This window comes from Ambystoma mexicanum, chromosome 4q (genome assembly GCF_040938575.1).
Source record: "Ambystoma mexicanum isolate Mex_15411 chromosome 4q, UKY_AmexF1_1, whole genome shotgun sequence".
NCBI classification, from domain to species: domain Eukaryota; kingdom Metazoa; phylum Chordata; class Amphibia; order Caudata; family Ambystomatidae; genus Ambystoma; species Ambystoma mexicanum.
In genome coordinates this window covers 530,223,073-530,248,994 of record NC_090928.1, presented here as the reverse complement: position 1 = coordinate 530,248,994, position 25,922 = coordinate 530,223,073, and the positions used below count along the sequence as shown (strand labels likewise).

Sequence of the window (25,922 nt, the reverse complement as noted above, 5' to 3'; positions counted from 1 at the left end):
TGGGGCAATACCACACCTTAATGTATTCACTGTAAAAGAAAAAGTATGTATCATCTTACTATAAAATAAAGTGGAGAAAACACAAATAAGACTTTTTTCCACACAGGTTTAATCGGCTATTTCCTGATATTCTTCAATGCGTTCTGATATTGACTGGTAATTGTGTTTGATACTTTCTTAGACTATTTCTGCCTCTGGCTGATGTGTATTTTCTTTCCAAACTCCACCAGAGCCTATGATTACACAGCATCCTATCTGTGGAAAACGGCAGTGCAGGGATAGGGAAGAAAACTATAGGCATCCAAAGGAGCCCGGCTAGCTCAGTCGGTAGAGCATGAGACTCTTAATCTCAGGGTCGTGGGTTCGAGCCCCACGTTGGGCGAAAACAACTAAAATTGTAGTGCTTTTTGACCAAAAAAATACATCCTATCTGTGGAAAACTGCAGTGCAGGGATATGGAAGAAAACTATAGGCATCCAAAGGAGCCCGGCTAGCTCAGTCGGTAGAGCATGAGACTCTTAATCTCAGGGTCGTGGGTTCGAGCCCCACGTTGGGCGAAAACAACTAAAATTGTACTGCTTTTTGACCAAAAAAATACATCCTATCTGTGGAAAGCGGCAGTGCAGGGATAGGGAAGAAAACGTTGGGCGAAAACAACTAAAATTTTAGTGCTTTTTGACCAAAAAAATAGAAATTGAAAGTCTCTTTACAATATTTGCAATATTTTGATTGTTAACATGCAATATATGAATGCATGTCTGGATGATGTGTAATGGGGCAATACCATACCTTAATGTATTCACTGTAAAAGAAAAAGTATGTATCATCTTACTATAAAATAAAGTGGAGAAAACACAAATAAGACTTTTTTCCACACAGGTTTAATCGGCTATTTCCTGATATTCTTCAATGCGTTCTGATATTGACTGGTAATTGTGTTTGATACTTTCTTAGACTATTTCTGCCTCTGGCTGATGTGTATTTTCTTTCCAAACTCCACCAGAGCCTATGATTACACAGCATCATATCTGTGGAAAACGGCAGTGCAGGGATAGGGAAGAAAACTATAGGCATCCAAAGGACCCCGGCTAGCTCAGTCGGTAGAGCATGAGACTCTTAATCTCAGGGTCGTGGGTTGGGCGAAAACAACTAAAATTGTAGTGATTTTTGACCAAAAAAATAGAAATTGAAAGTCTCTTTACAATATTTGCAATATTTTCATTGTTAACATGCAATATGTGAATGCATGTCTGGATGATGTGTAATGGGGCAATACCATACCTTAATGTATTCATTGTAAAATAAAAAGTATGTATCATCTTATTATAAAATAAAGTGGAGAAAACACAAATAAGACTTTTTTTCACACAGGTTCAGTCAGCTATTTCCTGATATTCTTCAAAGCGTTCTGATATTGACTGGTAATTGTGTTTGATACTTTCTTAGACTATTTCTGCCTCTGGCTGATGTGTATTTTCTTTCCAAACTCCACCAGAGCCTATGATTACACAGCATCCTATCTGTGGAAAGCGGCAATGCAGGGATAGGGAAGAAAACTATAGGCATCCAAAGGAGCCCGGCTAGCTCAGTCGGTAGAGCATGAGACTCTTAATCTCAGGGTCGTGGGTTCAAGCCCCACGTTGGGCGAAAACAACTAAAATTGTAGTACTTTTTGACCAAAAAAATACATCCTATCTGTGGAAAACGGCAGTGCAGGGATAGGGAAGAAAACTATAGGCATCCAAAGGAGCCCGGCTAGCTCAGTCGGTAGAGCATGAGACTCTTAATCTCAGGGTCGTGGGTTCGAGCCCCATGTTGGGCGAAAACAACTAAAATTGTAGTGCTTTTTGACCAAAAAAATACATCCTATCTGTGGAAAACGGCAGTGCAGGGATAGGGAAGAAAACTATAGGCATCCAAAGGAGCCCGGCTAGCTCAGTCGGTAGAGCATGAGACTCTTAATCTCAGGGTCGTGGGTTCGAGCCCCACGTTGGGCGAAAACAACTGAAATTTTAGTGCTTTTTGACCAAAAAAATAGAAATTGAAAGTCTCTTGACAATATTTGCAATATTTTGATTGTTAACATGCAATATATGAATGCATGTCTGGATGATGTGTAATGGGGCAATACCACACCTTAATGTATTCACTGTAAAAGAAAAAGTATGTATCATCTTACTATAAAATAAAGTGGAGAAAACACAAATAAGACTTTTTTCCACACAGGTTTATTCGGCTATTTCCTGATATTCTTCAATGCGTTCTGATATTGACTGGTAATTGTGTTTGATACTTTCTTAGACTATTTCTGCCTCTGGCTGATGTGTATTTTCTTTCCAAACTCCACCAGAGCCTATGATTACACAGCATCCTATCTGTGGAAAACGGCAGTGCAGGGATAGGGAAGAAAACTATAAGCATCCAAAGGAGCCCGGCTAGCTCTGTCGGTAGAGCATGAGACTCTTAATCTCAGGGTCGTGGGTTCGAGCCCCACGTTGGGCGAAAACAACTAAAATTGTAGTGCTTTTTGACCAAAAAAATACATCCTATCTGTGGAAAACGGCAGTGCAGGGATAGGGAAGAAAACTATATGCATCCAAAGGAGCCCGGCTAGCTCAGTCGGTAGAGCATGAGACTCTTAATCTCAGGGTCGTGGGTTCGAGCCCCACGTTGGGCGAAAACAACTAAAATTGTAGTGCTTTTTGACCAAAAAATACATCCTATCTGTGGAAAGCAGCAGTGCAGGGATAGGGAAGAAAACGTTGGGCGAAAACAACTAAACTTTTAGTGCTTTTTGACCAAAAAAATAGAAATTGAAAGTCTCTTTACAATATTTGCAATATTTTGATTGTTAACATGCAATATATGAATGCATGTCTGGATGATGTGTAATGGGGCAATACCACACCTTAATGTATTCACTGTAAAAGAAAAAGTATGTATCATCTTACTATAAAATAAAGTGGAGAAAACACAAATAAGACTTTTTTCCACACAGGTTTAATCGGCTATTTCCTGATATTCTTCAATGCGTTCTGATATTGACTGGTAATTGTGTTTGATACTTTCTTAGACTATTTCTGCCTCTGGCTGATGTGTATTTTCTTTCCAAACTCCACCAGAGCCTATGATTACACAGCATCCTATCTGTGGAAAACGGCAGTGCAGGGATAGGGAAGAAAACTATAAGTATCCAAAGGAGCCCGGCTAGCTCAGTCGGTAGAGCATGAGACTCTTAATCTCAGGGTCGTGGGTTCGAGCCCCACGTTGGGCGAAAACAACTAAAATTGTAGTGCTTTTTGACCAAAAAAATACATCCTATCTGTGGAAAACGGCAGTGCAGGGATAGGGAAGAAAACTATATGCATCCAAAGGAGCCCGGCTAGCTCAGTCGGTAGAGCATGAGACTCTTAATCTCAGGGTCGTGCGTTCGAGCCCCACGTTGGGCGAAAACAACTGAAATTTTAGTGCTTTTTGACCAAAAAAATAGAAATTGAAAGTCTCTTGACAATATTTGCAATATTTTGATTGTTAACATGCAATATATGAATGCATGTCTGGATGATGTGTAATGGGGCAATACCACACCTTAATGTATTCACTGTAAAAGAAAAAGTATGTATCATCTTACTATAAAATAAAGTGGAGAAAACACAAATAAGACTTTTTTCCACACAGGTTTATTCGGCTATTTCCTGATATTCTTCAATGCGTTCTGATATTGACTGGTAATTGTGTTTGATACTTTCTTAGACTATTTCTGCCTCTGGCTGATGTGTATTTTCTTTCCAAACTCCACCAGAGCCTATGATTACACAGCATCCTATCTGTGGAAAACGGCAGTGCAGGGATAGGGAAGAAAACTATAAGCATCCAAAGGAGCCCGGCTAGCTCTGTCGGTAGAGCATGAGACTCTTAATCTCAGGGTCGTGGGTTCGAGCCCCACGTTGGGCGAAAACAACTAAAATTGTAGTGCTTTTTGACCAAAAAAATACATCCTATCTGTGGAAAACGGCAGTGCAGGGATAGGGAAGAAAACTATATGCATCCAAAGGAGCCCGGCTAGCTCAGTCGGTAGAGCATGAGACTCTTAATCTCAGGGTCGTGGGTTCGAGCCCCACGTTGGGCGAAAACAACTAAAATTGTAGTGCTTTTTGACCAAAAAATACATCCTATCTGTGGAAAGCAGCAGTGCAGGGATAGGGAAGAAAACGTTGGGCGAAAACAACTAAACTTTTAGTGCTTTTTGACCAAAAAAATAGAAATTGAAAGTCTCTTTACAATATTTGCAATATTTTGATTGTTAACATGCAATATATGAATGCATGTCTGGATGATGTGTAATGGGGCAATACCACACCTTAATGTATTCACTGTAAAAGAAAAAGTATGTATCATCTTACTATAAAATAAAGTGGAGAAAACACAAATAAGACTTTTTTCCACACAGGTTTAATCGGCTATTTCCTGATATTCTTCAATGCGTTCTGATATTGACTGGTAATTGTGTTTGATACTTTCTTAGACTATTTCTGCCTCTGGCTGATGTGTATTTTCTTTCCAAACTCCACCAGAGCCTATGATTACACAGCATCCTATCTGTGGAAAACGGCAGTGCAGGGATAGGGAAGAAAACTATAAGTATCCAAAGGAGCCCGGCTAGCTCAGTCGGTAGAGCATGAGACTCTTAATCTCAGGGTCGTGGGTTCGAGCCCCACGTTGGGCGAAAACAACTAAAATTGTAGTGCTTTTTGACCAAAAAAATACATCCTATCTGTGGAAAACGGCAGTGCAGGGATAGGGAAGAAAACTATATGCATCCAAAGGAGCCCGGCTAGCTCAGTCGGTAGAGCATGAGACTCTTAATCTCAGGGTCGTGCGTTCGAGCCCCACGTTGGGCGAAAACAACTAAAATTGTAGTGCTTTTTGACCAAAAAATACATCCTATCTGTGGAAAGCAGCAGTGCAGGGATAGGGAAGAAAACGTTGGGCGAAAACAACTAAACTTTTAGTGCTTTTTGACCAAAAAAATAGAAATTGAAAGTCTCTTTACAATATTTGCAATATTTTGATTGTTAACATGCAATATATGAATGCATGTCTGGATGATGTGTAATGGGGCAATACCACACCTTAATGTATTCACTGTAAAAGAAAAAGTATGTATCATCTTACTATAAAATAAAGTGGAGAAAACACAAATAAGACTTTTTTCCACACAGGTTTAATCGGCTATTTCCTGATATTCTTCAATGCGTTCTGATATTGACTGGTAATTGTGTTTGATACTTTCTTAGACTATTTCTGCCTCTGGCTGATGTGTATTTTCTTTCCAAACTCCACCAGAGCCTATGATTACACAGCATCCTATCTGTGGAAAACGGCAGTGCAGGGATAGGGAAGAAAACTATAGGCATCCAAAGGAGCCCGGCTAGCTCAGTCGGTAGAGCATGAGACTCTTAATCTCAGGGTCGTGGGTTCGAGCCCCACGTTGGGCGAAAACAACTAAAATTGTAGTGATTTTTTGACCAAAAAAATACATCCTATCTGTGGAAAGCGGCAGTGCAGGGATAGGGAAGAAAACGTTGGGCGAAAATAGGGAAGAAAACTTTTTGACCAAAAAAATAGAAATTGAAAGTCTCTTTACAATATTTGCAATATTTTGATTGTTAACATGCAATATATGAATGCATGTCTGGATGATGTGTAATGGGGCAATACCACACCTTAATGTATTCACTGTAAAAGAAAAAGTATGTATCATCTTACTATAAAATAAAGTGGAGAAAACACAAATAAGACTTTTTTCCACACAGGTTTAATCGGCTATTTCCTGATATTCTTCAATGCGTTCTGATATTGACTGGTAATTGTGTTTGATACTTTCTTAGACTATTTCTGCCTCTGGCTGATGTGTATTTTCTTTCCAAACTCCACCAGAGCCTATGATTACACAGCATCCTATCTGTGGAAAACGGCAGTGCAGGGATAGGGAAGAAAACTATAGGCATCCAAAGGAGCCCGGCTAGCTCAGTCGGTAGAGCATGAGACTCTTAATCTCAGGGTCGTGGGTTCGAGCCCCACGTTGGGCGAAAACAACTAAAATTGTAGTGCTTTTTGACCAAAAAAATACATCCTATCTGTGGAAAACGGCAGTGCAGGGATAGGGAAGAAAACTATAGGCATCCAAAGGAGCCCGGCTAGCTCAGTCGGTAGAGCATGAGACTCTTAATCTCAGGGTCGTGGGTTGGGCGAAAACAACTAAAGTTGTAGTGCTTTTTGACCAATAAAATAGAAATTGAAACTCTCTTTACAATATTTGCAATATTTTCATTGTTAACATGCAATATATGAATGCATGTCTGGATGATGTGTAATGGGGCAATACCATACCTTAATGTATTCATTGTAAAATAAAAAGTATGTATCATCTTATTATAAAATAAAGTGGAGAAAACACAAATAAGACTTTTTTTCACACAGGTTCAGTCAGCTATTTCCTGATATTCTTCAAAGCGTTCTGATATTGACTGGTAATTGTGTTTGATACTTTCTTAGACTATTTCTGCCTCTGGCTGATGTGTATTTTCTTTCCAAACTCCACCAGAGCCTATGATTACACAGCATCCTATCTGTGGAAAGCGGCAATGCAGGGATAGGGAAGAAAACTATAGGCATCCAACGGAGACCGGCTAGCTCAGTCGGTAGAGCATGAGACTCTTAATCTCAGGGTCGTGGTTTCGAGCCCCACGTTGGGCGAAAACAACTAAAATTGTAGTGTTTTTTGACCAAAAAAATACATCCTATCTGTGGAAAACGGCAGTGCAGGGATAGGGAAGAAAACTATAGGCATCCAAAGGAGCCCGGCTAGCTCAGTCGGTAGAGCATGAGACTCTTAATCTCAGGGTCGTGGGTTGGGCGAAAACAACTAAAATTGTAGTGCTTTTTGACCAAAAAAATAGAAATTGAAAGTCTCTTTACAATATTTGCAATATTTTCATTGTTAACATGCAATATATGAATGCATGTCTGGATGATGTGTAATGGGGCAATACCATACCTTAATGTATTCATTGTAAAATAAAAAGTATGTATCATCTTATTACAAAATAAAGTGGAGAAAACACAAATAAGACTTTTTTTCACACAGGTTCAGTCAGCTATTTCCTGATATTCTTCAAAGCGTTCTGATATTGACTGGTAATTGTGTTTGATACTTTCTTAGACTATTTCTGCCTCTGGCTGATGTGTATTTTCTTTCCAAACTCCACCAGAGCCTATGATTACACAGCATCCTATCTGGGGAAAGCGGCAATGCAGGGATAGGGAAAAAAACTATAGGCATCCAAAGGAGCCCGGCTAGCTCAGTCGGTAGAGCATGAGACTCTTAATCTCAGGGTCTTGGGTTCGAGCCCCACGTTGGGCGAAAACAACTAAAATTGTAGTACTTTTTGACCAAAAAAATACATCCTATCTGTGGAAAACGGCAGTGCAGGGATAGGGAAGAAAACTATAGGCACCCAAAGGAGCCCCGCTAGCTCAGTCGGTAGAGCATGAGACTCTTAATCTCAGGTTCGTGGGTTCGAGCCCCACGTTGGGCGAAAACAACTAAAATTGTAGTGCTTTTTGACCAAAAAAATACATCCTATCTGTGGAAAACGGCAGGGCAGGGATAGGGAAGAAAACTATAGGCATCCAAAGGAGCCCGGCTAGCTCAGTCGGTAGAGCATGAGACTCTTAATCTCAGGGTCGTGGGTTCGAGCCCCACGTTGGGCGAAAACAACTGAAATTTTAGTGCTTTTTGACCAAAAAAATAGAAATTGAAAGTCTCTTTACAATATTTGCAATATTTTGATTGTTAACATGCAATATATGAATGCATGTCTGGATGATGTGTAATGGGGCAATACCACAGCTTAATGTATTCACTGTAAAAGAAAAAGTATGTATCATCTTACTATAAAATAAAGTGGAGAAAACACAAATAAGACTTTTTTCCACACAGGTTTATTCGGCTATTTCCTGATATTCTTCAATGCGTTCTGATATTGACTGGTAATTGTGTTTGATACTTTCTTAGACTATTTCTGCCTCTGGCTGATGTGTACTTTCTTTCCAAACTCCACCAGAGCCTATGATTACACAGCATCCTATCTGTGGAAAACGGCAGTGCAGGGATAGGGAAGAAAACTATAAGCATCCAAAGGAGCCCGGCTAGCTCAGTCGGTAGAGCATGAGACTCTTAATCTCAGGGTCGTGGGTTCGAGCCCCACGTTGGGCGAAAACAACTAAAATTGTAGTGCTTTTTGACCAAAAAAATACATCCTATCTGTGGAAAACGGCAGTGCAGGTATAGGGAAGAAAACTATAGGCATCCAAAGGAGCCCGGCTAGCTCAGTCGGTAGAGCATGAGACTCTTAATCTCAGGGTCGTGGGTTCGAGCCCCACGTTGGGCGAAAACAACTAAAATAGTAGTGCTTTTTGACCAAAAAATACATCCATCTCAGGGTCGTGGGTTCGAGCCCCACGTTGGGCGAAAACAACTAAAATTGTAGTGCTTTTTGACCAAAAAATACATCCTATCTGTGGAAAGCAGCAGTGCAGGGATAGGGAAGAAAACGTTGGGCGAAAACAACTAAACTTTTAGTGCTTTTTGACCAAAAAAATAGAAATTGAAAGTCTCTTTACAATATTTGCAATATTTTGATTGTTAACATGCAATATATGAATGCATGTCTGGATGATGTGTAATGGGGCAATACCACACCTTAATGTATTCACTGTAAAAGAAAAAGTATGTATCATCTTACTATAAAACAAAGTGGAGAAAACACAAATAAGACTTTTTTCCACACAGGTTTAATCGGCTATTTCCTGATATTCTTCAATGCGTTCTGATATTGACTGGTAATTGTGTTTGATACTTTCTTAGACTATTTCTGCCTCTGGCTGATGTGTATTTTCTTTCCAAACTCCACCAGAGCCTATGATTACACAGCATCATATCTGTGGAAAACGGCAGTGCAGGGATAGGGAAGAAAACTATAGACATCCAAAGGAGCCCGGCTAGCTCAGTCGGTAGAGCATGAGACTCTTAATCTCAGGGTCGTGGGTTCGAGCCCCACGTTGGGCGAAATCAACTAAAATTGTAGTGCTTTTTGACCAAAAAAATACATCCTATCTGTGGAAAACGGCAGTGCAGGGATAGGGAAGAAAACTATAGGCATCCAAAGGAGCCCGGCTAGCTCAGTCGGTAGAGCATGAGACTCTTAATCTCAGGGTCGTGGGTTGGGCGAAAAACAACTAAAATTGTAGTGCTTTTTGACCAATAAAATAGAAATTGAAAGTCTCTTTACAATATTTGCAATATTTTCATTGTTAACATGCAATATATGAATGCATGTCTGGATGATGTGTAATGGGGCAATACCATACCTTAATGTATTCATTGTAAAATAAAAAGTATGTATCATCTTATTATAAAATAAAGTGGAAAAAACACAAATAAGACTTTTTTTCACACAGGTTCAGTCAGCTATTTCCTGATATTCTTCAAAGCGTTCTGATATTGACTGGTAATTGTGTTTGATACTTTCTTAGACTATTTCTGCCTCTGGCTGATGTGTATTTTCTTTCCAAACTCCACCAGAGCCTATGATTACACAGCATCCTATCTGTGGAAAGCGGCAATGCAGGGATAGGGAAGAAAACTATAGGCATCCAAAAGAGCCCGGCTAGCTCAGTCGGTAGAGCATGAGTCTCTTAATCTCAGGGTCGTGGGTTCGAGCCCCACGTTGGGCAAAAACAACTAAAATTGTTGTGCTATTTGACCAAAAAAATACATCCTATCTGTGGAAAACGGCAGTGCAGGGATAGGGAAGAAAACTATAGGCATCCAAAGGAGCCCGGCTAGCTCAGTCGGTAGAGCATGAGACTCTTAATCTCAGGGTCGTGGGTTCGAGCCCCACGTTGGGCGAAAACAACTAAAATTGTACTGCTTTTTGACCAAAAAAATAGAAATTGAAAGTCTCTTTACAATATTTGCAATATTTTGATTGTTAACATGCAATATATGAATGCATGTCTGGATGATGTGTAATGGGGCAATACCACACCTTAATGTATTCACTGTAAAAGAAAAAGTATGTATCATCTTACTATAAAATAAAGTGGAGAAAACACAAATAAGACTTTTTTCCACACAGGTTTAATCGGCTATTTCCTGATATTCTTCAATGCGTTCTGATATTGACTGGTAATTGTGTTTGATACTTTCTTAGACTATTTCTGCCTCTGGCTGATGTGTATTTTCTTTCCAAACTCCACCAGAGCCTATGATTACACAGCATCATATCTGTGGAAAACGGCAGTGCAGGGATAGGGAAGAAAACTATAGACATCCAAAGGAGCCTGGCTAGCTCAGTCGGTAGAGCATGAGACTCTTAATCTCAGGGTCGTGGGTTCGAGCCCCACGTTGGGCGAAAACAACTAAAATTGTAGTGCTTTTTGACCAAAAAAATACATCCTATCTGTGGAAAACGGCAGTGCAGGGATAGGGAAGAAAACTATAGGCATCCAAAGGAGCCCGGCTAGCTCCGTCGGTAGAGCATGAGACTCTTAATCTCAGGGTCGTGGGTTGGGCGAAAAACAACTAAAATTGTAGTGCTTTTTGACCAATAAAATAGAAATTGAAAGTCTCTTTACAATATTTGCAATATTTTCATTGTTAATATGCAATATATGAATGCATGTCTGGATGATGTGTAATGGGGCAATACCACACCTTAATGTATTCACTGTAAAAGAAAAAGTATGTATCATCTTACTATAAAATAAAGTGGAGAAAACACAAATAAGACTTTTTTCCACACAGGTTTATTCGGCTATTTCCTGATATTCTTCAATGCGTTCTGATATTGACTGGTAATTGTGTTTGATACTTTCTTAGACTATTTCTGCCTCTGGCTGATGTGTATTTTCTTTCCAAACTCCACCAGAGCCTATGATTACACAGCATCCTATCTGTGGAAAACGGCAGTGCAGGGATAGGGAAGAAAACTATAGGCATCCAAAGGAGCCCGGCTAGCTCAGTCGGTAGAGCATGAGACTCTTAATCGCAGGGTCGTGGTTTCGAGCCCCACGTTGGGCGAAAACAACTAAAATTGTAGTGCTTTTTGACCAAAAAAATACATCCTATCTGTGGAAAACGGCAGTGCAGGGATAGGGAAGAAAACTATAGGCATCCAAAGGAGCCCGGCTAGCTCAGTCGGTAGAGCATGAGACTCTTAATCTCAGGGTCGTGGGTTCGAGCCCACGTTGGGCGAAAACAACTAAAATTGTAGTGCTTTTTGACCAAAAAAATACATCCTATCTGTGGAAAGCGGCAGTGCAGGGATAGGGAAGAAAACGTTGGGCGAAAATAGGGAAGAAAACTTTTTGACCAAAAAAATAGAAATTGAAAGTCTCTTTACAATATTTGCAATATTTTGATTGTTAACATGCAATATATGAATGCATGTCTGGATGATGTGTAATGGGGCAATACCACACCTTAATGTATTCACTGTAAAAGAAAAAGTATGTATCATCTTACTATAAAATAAAGTGGAGAAAACACAAATAAGACTTTTTCCACACAGGTTTAATCGGCTATTTCCTGATATTCTTCAATGCGTTCTGATATTGACTGGTAATTGTGTTTGATACTTTCTTAGACTATTTCTGCCTCTGGCTGAGGTGTATTTTCTTTCCAAACTCCACCAGAGCCTATGATTACACAGCATCCTATCTGTGGAAAACGGCAGTGCAGGGATAGGGAAGAAAACTATAGGCATCCAAAGGAGCCCGGCTAGCTCAGTCGGTAGAGCATGAGACTCTTAATCTCAGGGTCGTGGGTTCGAGCCCCACGTTGGGCGAAAACAACTAAAATTGTAGTGCTTTTTGACCAAAAAAATACATCCTATCTGTGGAAAACGGCAGTGCAGGGATAGGGAAGAAAACTATAGGCATCCAAAGGAGCCCGGCTAGCTCAGTCGGTAGAGCATGAGACTCTTAATCTCAGGGTCGTGGGTTGGGCGAAAACAACTAAAATTGTAGTGCTTTTTGACCAATAAAATAGAAATTGAAAGTCTCTTTACAATATTTGCAATATTTTCATTGTTAACATGCAATATATGAATGCATGTCTGGATGATGTGTAATGGGGCAATACCATACCTTAATGTATTCATTGTAAAATAAAAAGTATGTATCATCTTATTATAAAATAAAGTGGAGAAAACACAAATAAGACTTTTTTTCACACAGGTTCAGTCAGCTATTTCCTGATATTCTTCAAAGCGTTCTGATATTGACTGGTAATTGTGTTTGATACTTTCTTAGACTATTTCTGCCTCTGGCTGATGTGTATTTTCTTTCCAAACTCCACCAGAGCCTATGATTACACAGCATCCTATCTGTGGAAAGCGGCAATGCAGGGATAGGGAAGAAAACTATAGGCATCCAAAGGAGCCCGACTACCTCAGTCGGTAGAGCATGAGACTCTTAATCTCAGGGTCGTGGTTTCGAGCCCCACGTTGGGCGAAAACAACTAAAATTGTAGTGTTTTTTGACCAAAAAAATACATCCTATCTGTGGAAAACGGCAGTGCAGGGATAGGGAAGAAAACTATAGGCATCCAAAGGAGCCCGGCTAGCTCAGTCGGTAGAGCATGAGACTCTTAATCTCAGGGTCGTGGGTTCGAGCCCCACGTTGGGTGAAAACAACTAAAATTGTACTGCTTTTTGACCAAAAAAATAGAAATTGAAAGTCTCTTTACAATATTTGCAATATTTTCATTGTTAACATGCAATATATGAATGCATGTCTGGATGATGTGTAATGGGGCAATACCATACCTTAATGTATTCACTGTAAAAGAAAAAGTATGTATCATCTTATTATAAAATAAAGTGGAGAAAACACAAATAAGACTTTTTTCCACACAGGTTTATTCGGCTATTTCCTGATATTCTTCAATGCGTTCTGATATTGACTGGTAATTGTGTTTGATACTTTCTTAGACTATTTCTGCCTCTGGCTGATGTGTATTTTCTTTCCAAACTCCACCAGAGCCTATGATTACACAGCATCCTATCTGTGGAAAACGGCAGTGCAGGGATAGGGAAGAAAACTATAGGCATCCAAAAGAGCCCGGCTAGCTCAGTCGGTAGAGCATGAGACTCTTAATCTCAGGGTCGTGGTTTTGAGCCCCACGTTGGGCGAAAACAACTAAAATTGTCGTGCTTTTTGACCAAAAAAATACATCCTATCTGTGGAAAGCGGCAGTGCAGGGATAGGGAAGAAAACGTTGGGCGAAAACAACTAAAATTTTAGTGCTTTTTGACCAAAAAAATAGAAATTGAAAGTCTCTTTACAATATTTGCAATATTTTGATTGTTAACATGCAATATATGAATGCATGTCTGGATGATGTGTAATGGGGCAATACCACACCTTAATGTATTCACTGTAAAAGAAAAAGTATGTATCATCTTACTATAAAATAAAGTGGAGAAAACACAAATAAGACTTTTTTCCACACAGGTTTAATCGGCTATTTCCTGATATTCTTCAATGCGTTCTGATATTGACTGGTAATTGTGTTTGATACTTTCTTAGACTATTTCTGCCTCTGGCTGATGTGTATTTTCTTTCCAAACTCCACCAGAGCCTATTATTACACAGCATCCTATCTGTGGAAAACGGCAGTGCAGGGATAGGGAAGAAAACTATAGGCATCCAAAGGAGCCCGGCTAGCTCAGTCGGTAGAGCATGAGACTCTTAATCTCAGGGTCGTGGGTTCGAGCCCCACGTTGGGCGAAAACAACTAAAATTGTAGTGCTTTTTGACCAAAAAAATACATCCTATATGTGGAAAACGGCAGTGCAGGGATAGGGAAGAAAACTATAGGCATCCAAAGGAGCCCGGCTAGCTCAGTCGGTAGAGCATGAGACTCTTAATCTCAGGGTCGTGGGTTCAAGCCCCACGTTGGGCGAAAACAACTAAAATTGTAGTGCTTTTTGACCAAAAAAATACATCCTATCTGTGGAAAGCGGCAGTGCAGGGATAGGGAAGAAAACGTTGGGCGAAAACAACTAAAATTTTAGTGCTTTTTGACCAAAAAAATAGAAATTGAAAGTCTCTTTACAATATTTGCAATATTTTGATTGTTAACATGCAATATATGAATGCATGTCTGGATGATGTGTAATGGGGCAATACCACACCTTAATGTATTCACTGTAAAAGAAAAAGTATGTATCATCTTACTATAAAATAAAGTGGAGAAAACACAAATAAGACTTTTTTCCACACAGGTTTAATCGGCTATTTCCTGATATTCTTCAATGCGTTCTGATATTGACTGGTAATTGTGTTTGATACTTTCTTAGACTATTTCTGCCTCTGGCTGATGTGTATTTTCTTTCCAAACTCCACCAGAGCCTATGATTACACAGCATCCTATCTGTGGAAAAGGGCAGTGCAGGGATAGGGAAGAAAACTATAGGCGTCCAAAGGAGCCCGGCTAGCTCAGTTGGTAGAGCATGAGACTCTTAATCTCAGGGTCGTGGGTTCGAGCCCCACGTTGGGCGAAAACAGCTAAAATTGTAGTGCTTTTTGACCAAAAAAATACATCCTATCTGTGGAAAACGGCAGTGCAGGGATATGGAAGAAAACTATAGGCATCCAAAGGAGCCCGGCTAGCTCAGTCGGTAGAGCATGAGACTCTTAATCTCAGGGTCGTGGGTTCGAGCCCCACATTGGGCGAAAACAACTAAAATTGTAGTGCTTTTTGACCAAAAAAATACATCCTATCTGTGGAAAGCGGCAGTGCAGGGATAGGGAAGAAAAAGTTGGGCGAAAACAACTAAAATTTTAGTGCTTTTTGACCAAAAAATTAGAAATTGAAAGTCTCTTTACAATATTTGCAATATTTTGATTGTTAACATGCAATATATGAATGCATGTCTGGATGATGTGTAATGGGGCAATACCATACCTTAATGTATTCACTGTAAAAGAAAAAGTATGTATCATCTTACTATAAAATAAAGTGGAGAAAACACAAATAAGACTTTTTTCCACACAGGTTTAATCGGCTATTTCCTGATATTCTTCAATGCGTTCTGATATTGACTGGTAATTGTGTTTGATACTTTCTTAGACTATTTCTGCCTCTGGCTGATGTGTATTTTCTTTCCAAACTCCACCAGAGCCTATGATTACACAGCATCCTATCTGTGGAAAACGGCAGTGCAGGGATAGGGAAGAAAACTATAGGCATCCAAAGGAGCCCGGCTAGCTCAGTCGGTAGGGCATGAGACTCTTAATCTCAGGGTCGTAGGTTGGGCGAAAACAACTAAAATTGTAGTGCTTATTGACCAAAAAATAGAAATTGAAAGTCTCTTTACAATATTTGCAATATTTTCATTGTTAACATGCAATATATGAATGCATGTCTGGATGATGTGTAATGGGGCAATACCATACCTTAATGTATTCATTGTAAAATAAAAAGTATGTATCATCTTATTATAAAATAAAGTGGAGAAAACACAAATAAGACTTTTTTTCACACAGGTTCAGTCAGCTATTTCCTGATATTCTTCAAAGTGTTCTGATATTGACTGGTAATTATGTTTGATACTTTCTTAGACTATTTCTGCCTCTGGCTGATGTGTATTTTCTTTCCAAACACCACCAGAGCCTATGATTACACAGCATCCTATCTGTGGAAAGCGGCAATGCAGGGATAGGGAAGAAAACTATAGGCACCCAAAGGAGCCCGGCTAGCTCAGTCAGTAGAGCATGAGACTCTTAATCTCAGGGTCGTGGGTTCGAGCCCCATGTTGGGCGAAAACAACTAAAATTGTAGTGCTTTTTGACCAAAAAAATACATCCTATCTGTGGAAAACGGCAGTGCAGGGATAGGGAAGAAAACTATAGGCATCCAAAGGAGCCCGGCTAGCTCAGTCGGTAGAGCATGAGACTCTTAATCTCAGGGTCGTGGGTTCGAGCCCCACGTTGGGGGAAAACAACTAAAATTGTAGTGCTTTTTGACCAAAAAAATACATCCTATCTGTGGAAACCGGCAGTGCAGGGATAGGGAAGAAAACTATGGGCATCCAAAGGAGGCCGGCTTGCTCAGTCGGTAGCGCATGAGACTCTTAATCTCAGGGTCGTGGGTTCAAGCCCCACGTTGGGCGAAAACAACTAAAATTTTAGTGCTTTTTGACCAAAAAAATAGAAATTGAAAGTCTCTTTACAATATTTGCAATATTTTCATTGTTAACATGCAATATATGAATGCATGTCTGGATGATGTGTAATGGGGCAATACCACACCTTAATGTATTCACTGTAAAAGAAAAAGTATGTATCATCTTACTATAAAATAAAGTGGAGAAAACACAAATAAGACTTTTTTCCACACAGGTTAAATCGGCTATTTCCTGATATTCTTCAATGCGTTCTGATATTGACTGGTAATTGTGTTTGATACTTTCTTAGACTATTTCTGCCTCTGGCTGATGTGTATTTTCTTTCCAAACTCCACCAGAGCCTATGATTACACAGCATCCTATCTGTGGAAAACGGCAGTGCAGGGATAGGGAAGAAAACTATAGGCATCCAAAGGAGCCCGGCTAGCTCAGTCGGTAGAGCATGAGACTCTTAATCTCAGGGTCGTGGTTTCGAGCCCCACGTTGGGCGAAAACAACTAAAATTGTAGTGCTTTTTGACCAAAAAAATACATCCTATCTGTGGAAAACGGCAGTGCAGGGATAGGGAAGAAAACTATAGGCATCCAAAGGAGCCCAGCTAGCTCAGTCGGTAGAGCATGAGACTCTTAATCTCAGGGTCATGGTTTCGAGCCCCACGTTGGGCGAAAACAACTAAAATTGTAGTGCTTTTTGACCAAAAAAATACATCCTATCTGTGGAAAGCGGCAGTGCAGGGATAGGGAAGAAAACGTTGGGCGAAAATAGGGGAGAAAACTTTTTGACCAAAAAAATAGAAATTGAAAGTCTCTTTACAATATTTGCAATATTTTGATTGTTAACATGCAATATATGAATGCATGTCTGGATGATGTGTAATGGGGCAATACCACACCTTAATGTATTCACTGTAAAAGAAAAAGTATGTATCATCTTACTATAAAATAAAGTGGAGAAAACACAAATAAGACTTTTTTCCACACAGGTTTAATCGGCTATTTCCTGATATTCTTCAATGCGTTCTGATATTGACTGGTAATTGTGTGTGATACTTTCTTAGACTATTTCTGCCTCTGGCTGATGTGTATTTTCTTTCCAAACTCCACCAGAGCCTATGATTACACAGCATCCTATCTGTGGAAAACGGCAGTGCAGGGATAGGGAAGAAAACTATAGGCATCCAAAGGAGCCCGGCTAGCTCAGTTGGTAGAGCATGAGACTCTTAATCTCAGGGTCGTCAGTTCGAGCCCCATGTTGGGCGAAAACAACTAAAATTGTAGTGCTTTTTGACCAAAAAAATACATCCTATCTGTGGAAAACGGCAGTGCAGGGATAGGGAAGAAAACTATAGGCATCCAAAGGAGCCCGGCTAGCTCAGTCGGTAGAGCATGAGACTCTTAATCTCAGGGTCGTGGGTTGGGCGAAAACAACTAAAATTGTAGTGCTTTTTGACCAATAAAATAGAAATTGAAAGTCTCTTTACAATATTTGCAATATTTTCATTGTTAACATGCAATATATGAATGCATGTCTGGATGATGTGTAATGGGGCAATACCATACCTTAATGTATTCATTGTAAAATAAAAAGTATGTATCATCTTATTATAAAATAAAGTGGAGAAAACACAAATAAGACTTTTTTTCACACAGGTTCAGTCAGCTATTTCCTGATATTCTTCAAAGCGTTCTGATATTGACTGGTAATTGTGTTTGATACTTTCTTAGACTATTTCTGCCTCTGGCTGATGTGTATTTTCTTTCCAAACTCCACCAGAGCCTATGATTACACAGCATCCTATCTGTGGAAAGCGGCAATGCAGGGATAGGGAAGAAAACTATAGGCATCCAAAGGAGCCCGGCTAGCTCAGTCGGTAGAGCATGAGACTCTTAATCTCAGGGTCGTGGTGTCGAGCCCCACGTTGGGCGAAAACAACTAAAATTGTAGTGTTTTTTGACCAAAAAAATACATCCTATCTGTGGAAAACGGCAGTGCAGGGATAGGGAAGAAAACTATAGGCATCCAAAGGAGCCCGGCTAGCTCAGTCGGTAGAGCATGAGACTCTTAATCTCAGGGTCGTGGGTTCAAGCCCCACGTTGGGCGAAAACAACTAAAATTGTACTGCTTTTTGACCAAAAAAATAGAAATTGAAAGTCTCTTTACAATATTTGCAATATTTTCATTGTTAACATGCAATATATGAATGCATGTCTGGATGATGTGTAATGGGGCAATACCATACCTTAATGTATTCACTGTAAAAGAAAAAGTATGTATCATCTTATTATAAAATAAAGTGGAGAAAACACAAATAAGACTTTTTTCCACACAGGTTTATTCGGCTATTTCCTGATATTCTTCAATGCGTTCTGATATTGACTGGTAATTGTGTTTGATACTTTCTTAGACTATTTCTGCCTCTGGCTGATGTGTATTTTCTTTCCAAACTCCACCAGAGCCTATGATTACACAGCATCCTATCTGTGGAAAACGGCAGTGCAGGGATAGGGAAGAAAACTATAGGCATCCAAAGGAGCCCGGCTAGCTCAGTCGGTAGAGCATGAGACTCTTAATCTCAGGGTCGTGGTTTCGAGCCCCACGTTGGGCGAAAACAACTAAAATTGTAGTGCTTTTTGACCAAAAAAATACATCCTATCTGTGGAAAACGGCAGTGCAGGGATAGGGAAGAAAACTATAGGCATCCAAAGGAGCCCGGCTAGCTCAGTCGGTAGAGCATGAGACTCTTAATCTCAGGGTCGTGGGTTGGGCGGAAACAACTAAAATTGTAGTGCTTTTTGACCAATAAAATAGAAATTGAAAGTCTCTTTACAATATTTGCAATATTTTCATTGTTAACATGCAATATATGAATGCATGTCTGGATGATGTGTAATGGGGCAATACCATACCTTAATGTATTCACTGTAAAAGAAGAAGTATGTATCATCTTATTATAAAATAAAGTGGAGAAAACACAAATAAGACTTTTTTCCACACAGGTTTAATCGGCTATTTCCTGATATTCTTCAATGCGTTCTGATATTGACTGGTAATTGTGTTTGATACTTTCTTAGATTATTTCTGCCTCTGGCTGATGTGTATTTTCTTTCCAAACTCCACCAGAGCCTATGATTACACAGCATCCTATCTGTGGAAAACGGCAGTGCAGGGATAGGGAGGAAAACTATAGGCATCCAAAGGAGCCCGGCTAGCTGAGTCGGTAGAGCATGAGACTCTTAATCTCAGGGTCGTGGGTTCGAGCCCCACGTTGGGCGAAAACAACTAAACTTGTAGTGCTTTTTGACCAAAAAAATACATCCTATCTGTGTAAAGCGGCAGTGCAGGGATAGGGAAGAAAACGTTGGGCGAAAACAACTAAAATTTTAGTGCTTTTTGACCAAAAAAATAGAAATTGAAAGTCTCTTTACAATATTTGCAATATTTTCATTGTTAACATGCAATATATGAATGCATGTCTGGATGATGTGTAATGGGGCAATACCACACCTTAATGTATTCACTGTAAAAGAAAAAGTATGTATCATCTTACTATAAAATAAAGTGGAGAAAACACAAATAAGACTTTTTTCCATCCTATCTGTGGAAAGCAGCAGTGCAGGGATAGGGAAGAAAACTATAGGCATCCAAAGGAGCCCGGCTAGCTCAGTCGGTAGAGCATGAGACTCTTAATCTCAGGGTCGTGGGCTCGAGCCCCACGTTGGGTGAAAACAACTAAAATTGTAGTGCTTTTTGACCAAAAAAATACATCCTATCTGTGGAAAACGGCAGTGCAGGGATAGGGAAGAAAACTATGGGCATTCAAAGGAGCCAGGCTTGATCAGTCGGTAGAGCATGAGACTCTTAATCTCAGGGTCGTGGGTTCGAGCCCCACGTTGGGCGAAAACAACTAAAATTTTAGTGCTTTTTGACCAAGAAAATAGAAATTGAAAGTCTCTTTACAATATTTGCAATATTTTCATTGTTAACATGCAATATATGAATGCATGTCTGGATGATGTGTAATGGGGCAATACCACACCTTAATGTATTCACTGTAAAAGAAAAAGTATGTATCATCTTACTATAAAATAAAGTGGAGAAAACACAAATAAGACTTTTTTCCACACAGGTTTAATCGGCTATTTCCTGATATTCTTCAATGCGTTCTGATATTGACTGGTAATTGTGTTTGATACTTTCTTAGACTATTTCTGCCTCTGGCTGATGTGTATTTTCTTTCCAAACTCCACCAGAGCCTATGATTACACAGCATCCTATCTGTGGAAAGCGGCAGTGCAGGGATAGGGAAGAAAACTATAGACATCCAAAGGAGCCCAGCTAGCTCAGTCGGTAGAGCATGAGACTCTTAATCTCACGGTCGTGGGTTCGAGCCCCACGTTGGGCGAAAACAACTAAAATTTTAGTGCTTTTTGAACAAAAAAATAGAAATTGAAAGTCTCTTTACAATATTTGCAATATTTTGATTGTTAACATGCAATATATGAATGCATGTCTGGATGATGTGTAATGGGGCAATACCACACCTTAATGTATTCACTGTAAAAGAAAAAGTATGTATCATCTTACTATAAAATAAAGTGGAGAAAACACAAATAAGACTTTTTTCCACACAGGTTTAATCGGCTATTTCCTGATATTCTTCAATGCGTTCTGATATTGACTGGTAATTGTGTTTGATACTTTCTTAGATTATTTCTGCCTCTGGCTGATGTGTATTTTCTTTCCAAACTCCACCAGAGCCTATAATTACACAGCATCCTATCTGTGGAAAACGGCAGTGCAGGGATAGGGAAGAAAACTATAGACATCCAAAGGAGCCCGGCTAGCTGAGTCGGTAGAGCATGAGACTCTTAATCTCAGGGTCATGGGTTCGAGCCCCACGTTGGGCGAAAACAACTAAACTTGTAGTGCTCTTTGACCAAAAAAATACATCCTATCTGTGGAAAACGGCAGTGCAGGGATAGGGAAGAAAACTATAGGCATCCAAAGGAGCCCGGCTAGCTCAGTCGGTAGAGCATGAGACTCTTAATCTCAGGGTCGTGGGTGCGAGCCCCATGTTGGGCGAAAACAACTAAAATTTTAATGCTTTTTGACCAAAAAAATAGAAATTGAAAGTCTCTTTACAATATTTGCAATATTTTGATTGTTAACATGCAATATATGAATGCATGTCTGGATGATGTGTAATGGGGCAATACCACACCTTAATGTATTCACTGTAAAAGAAAAAGTATGTATCATCTTACTATAAAATAAAGTGGAGAAAACACAAATAAGACTTTTTTCCACACAGGTTTAATCGGCTATTTCCTGATATTCTTCAATGCGTTCTGATATTGACTGGTAATTGTGTTTGATACTTTCTTAGACTATTTCTGCCTCTGGCTGATGTGTATTTTCTTTCCAAACTCCACCAGAGCCTATGATTACACAGCATCCTATCTGTGGAAAACGGCAGTGCAGGGATAGGGAAGAAAACTATAGGCATCCAAAGGAACCCGGCTAGCTCAGTTGGTAGAGCATGAGACTCTTAATCTAAGGGTCGTGGGTGCGAGCCCCACGTTGGGCGAAAACAACTAAAATTTTAATGCTTTTTGACCAAAAAAATAGAAATTGAAAGTCTCTTTACAATATTTGCAATATGTTGATTGTTAACATGCAATATATGAATGCATGTCTGGATGATGTGTAATGGGGCAATACCACACCTTAATGTATTCACTGTAAAAGAAAAAGTATGTATCATCTTACTATAAAATAAAGTGGAGAAAACACAAATAAGACTTTTTTCCACACAGGTTTAATCGGCTATTTCCTGATATTCTTCAATGCGTTCTGATATTGACTGGTAATTGTGTTTGATACTTTCTTAGACTATTTCTGCCTCTGGCTGATGTGTATTTTCTTTCCAAACTCCACCAGAGCCTATGATTACACAGCATCCTATCTGTGGAAAGCGGCAGTGCAGGGATAGGGAAGAAAACTATAGGCATCCAAAGGAGCCCGGCTAGCTCAGTCGGTAGAGCATGAGACTCTTAATCTCAGGGTCGTGGGTTCGAGCCCCACGTTGGGCGAAAACAACTAAAATTGTAGTGCTTTTTGACCAAAAAAATAGAAATTGAAAGTCTCTTTACAATATTTGCAATATTTTCATTGTTAACATGCAATATATGAATGCATGTCTGGATGATGTGTAATGGGGCAATACCACACCTTAATGTATTCACTGTAAAAGAAAAAGTATGTATCATCTTACTATAAAATAAAGTGGAGAAAACACAAATAAGACTTTTTTCCACACAGGTTTAATCGGCTATTTCCTGATAATCTTCAATTCGTTCTGATATTGACTGGTAATTGTGTTTGATACTTTCTTAGACTATTTTTGCCTCTGGCTGATGTGTATTTTCTTTCCAAACTCCACCAGAGCCTATGATTACACAGCATCCTATCTGTGGAAAACGGCAGTGCAGGAATAGGGAATAAAACTATAGGCATCCAAAGGAGCCTGGCTAGCTCAGTCGGTAGAGCATGAGACTCTTAATTTCAGGGTCGTGGGTTCGAGCCCCACGTTGGGCGAAAACAACTAAAATTGTAGTACTTTTTGACCAAAAAAATACATCCTATCTGTGGAAAACGGCAGTGCAGGGATAGGGAAGAAAACTATAGGCATCCAAAAGAGCCCGGCTAGCTCAGTCGGTAGAGCATGAGACTCTTAATCTCAGGGTCGTGAGTTCGAGCCCCACGTTGGGCGAAAACAACTAAAATTGTAGTGCTTTTTGACCAAAAAAATACATCCTATCTGTGGAAACCGGCAGTGCAGGGATAGGGAAGAAAACTATGGGCATCCAAAGGAGCCCGGGTTGCTCAGTCGGTAGCGCATGAGACTCTTAATCTCAGGGTCGTGGGTTCGAGCCCCACGTTGGGCGAAAACAACTAAAATTTTAGTGCTTTTTGACCAAAAAAATAGAAATTGAAAGTCTCTTTACAATATTTGCAATATTTTGATTGTTAACATGCAATATATGAATGCATGTCTGGATGATGTGTAATGGGGCAATACCACACCTTAATGTATTCACTGTAAAAGAAAAAGTATGTATCATATTACTATAAAATAAAGTGGAGAAAACACAAATAAGACTTTTTTCCACACAGGTTTAATCGGCTATTTCCTGATATTCTTCAATGCGTTCTGATATTGACTGGTAATTGTGTTTGATACTTTCTTAGACTATTTCTGCCTCTGGCTGATGTGTATTTTCTTTCCAAACTCCACCAGAGCCTATGATTACACAGCATCCTATCTGTGGAAAACGGCAGTGCAGGGATAGGGAAGAAAACTATAGGCATCCAAAGGAGCCCGGCTAGCTCAGTCGGTAGAGCATGAGACTCTTAATCTCAGGGTTGTGGGTTCGAGCCCCATGTTGGGCGAAAACCACTAAAATTGTAGTGCTTTTTGACCAAAAAAATACATCCTATCTGTGGAAACCGGCAGTGCAGGGATAGGGAAGAAAACTATGGGCATCCAAAGGAGCCTGGCTTGCTCAGTCGGTAGCGCATGAGACTCTTAATCTCAGGGTCGTGGGTTCGAGCCCCACGTTGGGCGAAAGCAACTAAAATTCTAGTGCTTTTTGACCAAAAAAATAGAAATTGAAAGTCTCTTTACAATATTTGCAATATTTTGATTGTTAACATGCAATATATGAATGCATGTCTGGATGATGTGCAATGGGGCAATACCACACCTTAATGTATTCACTGTAAAAGAAAAAGTATGTATCATCTTACTATAAAATAAAGTGGAGAAAACACAAATAAGACTTTTTTCCACACAGGTTTAATCGGCTATTTCCTGATATTCTTCAATGTGTTCTGATATTGACTGGTAATTGTGTTTGATACTTTCTTAGACTATTTCTGCCTCTGGCTGATGTGTATTTTCTTTCCAAACTCCACCAGAGCCTATGATTACACAGCATCCTATCTGTGGAAAACGGCAGTGCAGGGATAGGGAAGAAAACTATAGGCATCCAAAGGAGCCCGGCTAGCTCAGTTGGTAGAGCATGAGACTCTTAATCTCAGGGTCGTGGGTTCGAGCCCCACGTTGGGCGAAAACAACTAAAATTTTAGTGCTTTTTGACCAAAAAAATAGAAATTGAAAGTCTCTTTACAATATTTGCAATATTTTGATTGTTAACATGCAATATATGAATGCATGTCTGGATGATGTGTAATGGGGCAATACCACACCTTAATGTATTCACTGTAAAAGAAAAAGTATGTATCATCTTACTATAAAATAATGTGGAGAAAACACAAATAAGACTTTTTTCCACACAGGTTTAATCGGCTATTTCCTGATACTCTTCAATGCGTTCTGATATTGACTGGTAATTGTGTTTGATACTTTCTTAGACTATTTCTGCCTCTGGCTGATGTGTATTTTCTTTCCAAACTCCACCAGAGCCTATGATTACACAGCATCCTATCTGTGGAAAGCGGCTGTGCAGGGATAGGGAAGAAAACTATAGGCATCCAAAAGAGCCCGGCTAGCTCAGTCGGTAGAGCATGAGACTCTTAATCTCAGGGTCGTGGGTTCGAGCCCCACGTTGGGCGAAAACAACTAAAATTGTAGTGCTTTTTGACCAAAAAAATACATCCTATCTGTGGAAAACGGCAGTGCAGGGATAGGGAAGAAAACTATGGGCATCCAAAGGAGCCCGGCTTGCTCAGTCGGTAGCGCATGAGACTCTTAATCTCAGGGTCGTGGGTTCGAGCCCCACGTTGGGCGAAAACAACTAAAATTTTAGTGCTTTTTGACCAAAAAAATAGAAATTGAAAGTCTCTTTACAATATTTGCAATATTTTCATTGTTAACATGCAATATATGAATGCATGTCTGGATGATGTGTAATGGGGCAATACCACACCTTAATGTATTCACTGTAAAAGAAAAAGTATGTATCATCTTACTATAAAATAAAGTGGAGAAAACACAAATAAGACTTTTTTCTACACAGGTTTAATCGGCTATTTCCTGATATTCTTCAATGCGTTCTGATATTGACTGGTAATTGTGTTTGATACTTTCTTAGACTATTTCTGCCTCTGGCTGATGTGTATTTTCTTTCCAAACTCCACCAGAGCCTATGATTACACAGCATCCTATCTGTGGAAAGCGGCTGTGCAGGGATAGGGAAGAAAACTATAGGCATCCAAAGGAGCCCGGCTAGCTCAGTCGGTAGAGCATGAGACTCTTAATCTCAGGGTCGTGGGTTCGAGCCCCATGTTGGGCGAAAACAACTAAAATTGTAGTGCTTTTTGACCAAATAAATATATCCTATCTGTCGAAAACGGCAGTGCAGGGATAGGGAAGAAACCTATAGGCATCCAAAGGAGCCCGGCTTGCTCAGTCGGTAGAGCATGAGACTCTTGATCTCAGGGTCGTGGGTTTGAGCCCCACGTTGGGCGAAAACATCTAAAATTTTAGTGCTTTTTGACCAAAAAAATAGAAATTGAAAGTCTCTTTACAATATTTGCAATATTTTGATTGTTAACATGCAATATATGAATGCATGTCTGGATGATGTGTAATGGGGCAATACCACACCTTAATGTATTCACTGTAAAAGAAAAAGT

General features: G+C 39.7%; 2 non-coding genes across 2 annotated transcripts; both read left to right on the top strand.

The window, feature by feature from the left end:
• The first annotated feature begins 14,560 nt into the window (after nt 1–14,560).
• On the top strand, nt 14,561–14,633 carry TRNAK-CUU (transfer RNA lysine (anticodon CUU)). Its single transcript has one exon. It is a non-coding gene; the product is annotated as a tRNA-Lys (tRNA).
• A 9,688-nt stretch (nt 14,634–24,321) lies between these two features.
• TRNAK-CUU (transfer RNA lysine (anticodon CUU)) lies at nt 24,322–24,394 on the top strand. Its single transcript has one exon. It is a non-coding gene; the product is annotated as a tRNA-Lys (tRNA).
• The last annotated feature ends 1,528 nt before the right edge of the window (nt 24,395–25,922 follow it).